The sequence below is a fragment of the Telopea speciosissima genome, chromosome 1 (assembly GCF_018873765.1).
Source record: "Telopea speciosissima isolate NSW1024214 ecotype Mountain lineage chromosome 1, Tspe_v1, whole genome shotgun sequence".
In the NCBI taxonomy this organism is placed as follows: Eukaryota; Viridiplantae; Streptophyta; class Magnoliopsida; order Proteales; family Proteaceae; genus Telopea; species Telopea speciosissima.
Window position 1 is genome coordinate 24,498,592 of NC_057916.1, and position 6,000 is coordinate 24,504,591.

Genomic DNA, 6,000 nt, shown 5'->3' on the forward strand with positions numbered 1-6,000 from the left:
AGCCTTAATTGGTTGCATAGAAAAAACTCTCCTCCATTCCATATGGCTTGTCACCGCCACCCCCTATTGAAACCTGTGATGGCTAATGAGGAATAATAAATAATCTTTTTTCTTCACTTCCATCCAAGTTCCTCAGTTTTGTTTGAATGGTGGAAGAAGAAGAAGAAGAGGTACATCGGCCACTAGGTCCATGAGGAATCTCTCCAAAATCTGCTGTTTCATCTTTGGTGATTCACTGGCCTCTACATCTAAGGATTCCACCTTATTCTCAAACTTGTTGGCACTCTTGTAGACTCATCTTGGATACATCTTTTGAGGGGTTTTAGGCCAATCCTACATCTACCAAGAACATTTCTTCCCTATAACATAAATTTGCAGATTGTGAGGTGTCTCCGCTACATAAGAAGGATGGCTGATATACAACAAAGCTTCATATACAAAATGGTTGGACACTTCTAAAGGGGGAGGGAGGGAGGGAGGGAGGGGATTTGGGCTGATTTTATCAACATTATATTATCAACGTTACGTTAGGGCGTTCCCCGTTGATGCCCGGATGCTATGATAAGTGGGCAAGGGCTGTCACATCATGGCCGAGTGCCAGAAAAGAAGTTAATTCAAAAGCGTAGGATTAGGTTAGCATCTTAGAACATTGAATCTTTACCAAGTATGAGCCTGGTATTGATAGATGTTATGAGGAGAAGAATGATTAACATAGTTTGTATTAAAAAAAAAAAAACGTAATTCATCTAAGGAGACTTGGAGGTAAGGGTGTCAATCTAGAACCGAAACCGCCCGCGTAAAACCGTACCAAACCGCGTCGTTGCAAAAATGGTACGGTACAGTATGATCAAACGGTATTGACCACGGTACGGTACTATAATGATTTTTACATTCATACCGTTGGTATCTTTCGAAATCGTACCGTTTTATCGAATTTGTACCGTAACCATACCGTTTTGGGGTATAAACATGTAAAAATGGAAAATAAAAGAGTATACACCATATGGTGATACACTAAATACTAATACTAATATGGCATTCTTTGTTTTAAAGATCTCACATTTAGATCATTTTTTAATACTATTTTTTGTGAAAACCGATTTCATACCCTTTTTATATCGTTTTGCATACCATTTATATATCATATCGAAACCGTACCATAGCGGTACGGTAACGGTATTAAATACCTATTTTTTGTACCATACCAAAATCGTACCGTATTACTGAAATCGTATCAGTTGACACCCTTACTTGGAGGTGGGATGATGAGGTTCAAGCAGCCATTAAGAGTAAGCAAACTAGTTTTAAGACATATCAAAGGACTAAGGATGTAAAGGAATTAAAAATATATATATTTGCTGAAAATGAAGCTAAGAAGATTATGAGAAAAGCAAAAGCAATGAAATATAAAAATCGTTATAACAATCTAAGCACAAAAGAAGGGAAAAGACTATCTATAAATAAAGTTATCTATTTACTTGGGAGATTCGTGGAAAGATTTAGAAATTGCAAAAATTATCTCCATATGGTCTTTATTGACCTAAAAAAATTTATGACAAAATCTCTAAAGAGTAAATTTAAAAAGTACATAGAAAAGAGAAGCATTTCAAGTAAATATGTGGACATAATTAAAGATATGTATGATGGTGTAATGACTAGTGTAAAGACTAATGGGGCTAAAATAGTGAATTGTCAATTACAATTGGGTTACAGTAAGGATCATTTTTAAACCCTTAGTTGTTTGCGCTTATCATGGATGATTGAATCAGAGACATTTAAGATGAGATTCCTTGGTATATGTTTTTTGTTGAGGATACTATTTTAATGGATGAAACTAAAGCATGGATTCTACCAAAAAAAAAAAGACAAAAGCTAGGATTAATGCCAATTTGGAGCTATGGAAATCAACCTTGGAATCAAAAGATTTTAAGATAAGTAGAATGGTGACGTAATATATGGTATCTACCTTTAGTTACACTACGACAGATAATGAAGTGGTGAAAATTGATGAGAGAAAGATTCCGTAAAATGAATATTTTAGATATATGGGTTCAATCATAAATAAAGAAGGTAATATAAATGATGGTGTTTCATAGAGAATTAAAATAGGATGGAGGAAATGGAGAGGTGCATTCAAAATGTTGTATAATCAACGTATTCTTTTAATACTTACATGAAAGTTTATAGGACAGTCATACAACCGACAATGATGTATGGTACCTTTTTTTTTAAAGCAAGGAATATTATATTAAAAAAAAAAAAGATAAAAAGATTACAAATAATTACAAACGCATATAGGAGTGACCTGAAGCATCTCTATCTATGATACGAAATATTGGGCAAGTAAGAAGCATTAGTGTAACGAGATAACGAGATGTGTAGCAAAACTAGGCTGGATAAAATAATAAATGATCATATTAGAATTGATTTGAAAGCAACTCTGATACTTAAGTTACGAAAAAATCGTTTAAGATGCCATGACTATGTTCAACGGAGGTCTTTGGATGTTCCAGTACAGATGAAATGGCTTGAATTAGACTAAAAGAATCAAAAGAACCAGGGACAAACCTAAAATGACCTTACGATATTTTAGCGCCTTTAGGCTTTGTACCAATTATGACCTCAAATAAAACTGATTGGAAAACAAAGATCCATGTAACTAACCCCACCATTTAGTTGGGATAAAGTTGAATTATTGTACCATCATTCTAGATTATGAAAAAACAGCTCTCGTGCTACTGAATGTATTCTAGTGAACGACCAAAGGTATCCTCTAAGCAACATGACGAGACTGATGAAGTTGCTCCCTATTTTAGTAAACTCACCAGCTATGACTACACATGAAGAAATTAAAGCCAGGTATTCTCTCACTGATTCACTCCTAACCCCAACATTCAAACTATTGCTCTGGGATATAGACCTGAGGGCCACAAATGTAGAACAGACGATGATGCCACTTGTATTCATTTCATGTGGAATTATTTATAATCTACATCAAAGTGCAATGGAGAACTCTGTTAGTATTTGCTAACGGTCCTAAGCCCGAATAAATGAGGAAAGTTGGTGCATCAGGTCGACAGCCAACACATGAAAAACACTAGCCCTGTGTGTTAGGTCGGTAGTCAACAGGTGATAAAAACCCTAGCCAAACCCTTTTAACATGAATTCTAGAACCTTATATTATCAACGTTATGTTAGGGCGTTCCCTGTCGATGCCCGGATGTGATGATAAGTTGGTGAGGACTCTCACATCGTGGACAAATGTCGATAAAGAAGTTAATTCAAAAGCGTAGGATTAGATTAGCATCTTAGAACACTGAATCTTTAACAAGAGCGAGCCTGGAATTGATAGATGTTATGAGGAGAAGAATAATTAACATAGTTTGTACTAAAAAAATAACGTAATTCATCTAGAGAGACTTGGTGATGGGATGATGAGGTTCAAACAACCATTCAGATTAAGAAATCTAGTTTTAAGACATGTCAAAGGACTAAGGATGTAAAGGAATTAAAAAAGTATATATTTGCCAGAAATGAAACTAAGAAGATTATGGGAAAAGCAAAATCGATGAAATATAAAAATCTTTATAACAATCTAAGCACAAAAGAATGGAAAAGGTTATCTATAAATAAAAGTTATTTATTTACTTAAGAGACTCATGGAAAGATTTAGGGATTGCAAAAATTATCTTCATATGGTCTTTATTGACCTAAAAACACCTTATGACAAAGTCCCTAAAGAGTAAGAAAAACATTTCAAGTAAATATGTGGACATAATTAAAGATATGTATGATGGTGAGACGACTAGTGTAAAATCTATGATGGTCAAAGTGGTGAATTGTCGATTACAATTGAGTTACACAGTAAGGATAATTTTTAAACCCTTAGTTGTTTGCGCTTATCATGGATGATTTAACCAGAGACATTCAAGATGTTGTTCCTTGTTGTATACTTTTTATTGAAAATACAGTTTTAATGGATGAGACAAAAACAAGGATTTTACCAAAAAACAAAAAACAAAAAAAACAAAAACAAAAACAAGGATTAATGCCAAGTTGGAGTTATGAAAATCAACCTTGAAATCAAATGATTTTAAGATAAGTAGAACGGTGACAGAATATATGGTGTCTAACTTTGGTTATACTACAACAGATAATGAAGTGATGAAAATTGACGAGATAAAGATTCCGCAAAGTGATTATTTTAGGTACCTGGTTTCAATCATAAATAAAAAAGATGATATTAGAGATGGTGTTTCATAAAGAACTAAATAGGATGGAGGAAGTTGAGAGGTGCGTTCAAAGTATTGTATAATCGACGTATTCTTTTAATACTCAAATGAAGTTTTATAGGACAGTCATACGACCGGCTATGATGCATGGTACTTTCAAAATAAAATAAAATAAAATAAAATATTATATTAAAAAAAAATTACAAATAATTACAAACGCATACAAGAGTGACCTGAAGAATCTCTATCTATGATACGAAATGTTGGGCTATTAAGAATCATTAGTGTAACGAAATGATTTTTTTTGGTAGATAACCGGGCTATTAATTCACGTGCGCCCAATGCCAACAAAAAAAAACAAAATACATAAAATGATACTGAAAAAAGATAGATAACATGACCAACAGAAGGTTTGGGTGTACAAAACCCAGACCGACGAAGCGGAAAATGACATGGTCTCGCATGCCAAAGACTGAGTCCTCCGAAGAAGGGGATGGGTGAAAGCCATTGCCCCAGATAAGGTGTTATCAACACATCAACTGATAAACGCATGCACTCTCGTGCCAAAAGAAAGGACCCCATAAGTGCTGAGAAGATCTACGCCATCATGCCCACACGAGCTGGCACATTGTCACACCAAGAGGAGCTTCGATGAACGATGACAAAGCCAAAAGATCTGATCGACAAGAGGGGTAATGGAACCAGTCAATACCACGGTGTCACTAATGCCAAAACTGGCGTAAGCTGCAAAACTGAAAACTAAAAGAGAAGATAAAACAAAAAATAAAACAGGGGAATGGTGAACAGAGAAGGGAGAAAGGGTGGGGAAAAAAGAAAAGGAAAGTAGAAAAGAAAATAAAACAGAACAGAGAAGGGGAATGGTGAACGGAGAAGGGATGAGGAAAGATAAAATAGCTGAAGGGGAGCGGCAAGGACCGGGAAAAGGGAAGGGGAAAAAGGTGGAAGGGGGAGGGGACATGGACCGGGAAAAGGGAAGGGAAATGGTGAACGGAGAGGAGATGGGGAAAAGGGAAAATAAAATAGCTGAGAGGGAGGGGCAGGGGGTGGTGTTGAGGGTGGCGACGCCACTGAGGGTGGTGGAGGTGGGGCCGAAGAGGGAGGGGGTGGCAGTGAGGGCGGTGACTCCAGCGAGGAAGGGGGAGGCGATGACGCCGGTGATTAGGGCAGAAAGGGACAAGGAGGGGGTGACGGTGAGAGCAGTTACGCCGGTGAGGGTGAGGGAGAAGGGCACAGGTAGGGCGGAGTTGCACACACGATTCATCATCGTCGTCATCGTCGGTATCAGCATTGGCATCGTCCGATGAACCTCCAAGAATCATGGCTGAAGATAGCTCGTCACATAGACGGAGAGAGAACACACCACACCTACAGAGAAACCAAACAGAAGCAGTGGCGGCAAGTTACGTTAGGGTTTTCAAACGAAATCCTAAAGAAGAGACTACGCAAAAGAAGCTTCACTGTATTTGTGTAACAAAATGATGATGTCAAGATAAATGTATGGCAAAACTAGGATGAATAAAATAAAAAATGATCATATTAGAATTGATTTAAAAGTGACTTCAATACTTAAAGTTACGAGAAAACCGTTTAAGGCGACATAAATTGAGTTAGACTAAAAGAATCAAAAGAGCAAGGGACAAACCTAAAATGACCTTAGGATTTGTTTAGGGCCTTCAGACTTTGTACCAATTATGATCTCAAATAAAACCTATTGAAAAACAAAGATCCATGTTACCAACCCCCACCA

At 36.6% G+C, this 6,000-nt stretch overlaps 1 long non-coding RNA gene across 1 annotated transcript in view; it reads left to right on the forward strand.

Moving 5' to 3' along the window:
- The window catches only part of LOC122670027, a 27,338-nt gene extending 22,135 nt beyond the window's left edge, over nucleotides 1-5,203 (forward strand). Inside the window, exon 4 of the long non-coding RNA XR_006334122.1 lies at nucleotides 5,192-5,203. This is a non-coding gene — a long non-coding RNA (uncharacterized LOC122670027). The remainder of the gene's footprint in view (nucleotides 1-5,191) is intronic.
- The last annotated feature ends 797 nt before the right edge of the window (nucleotides 5,204-6,000 follow it).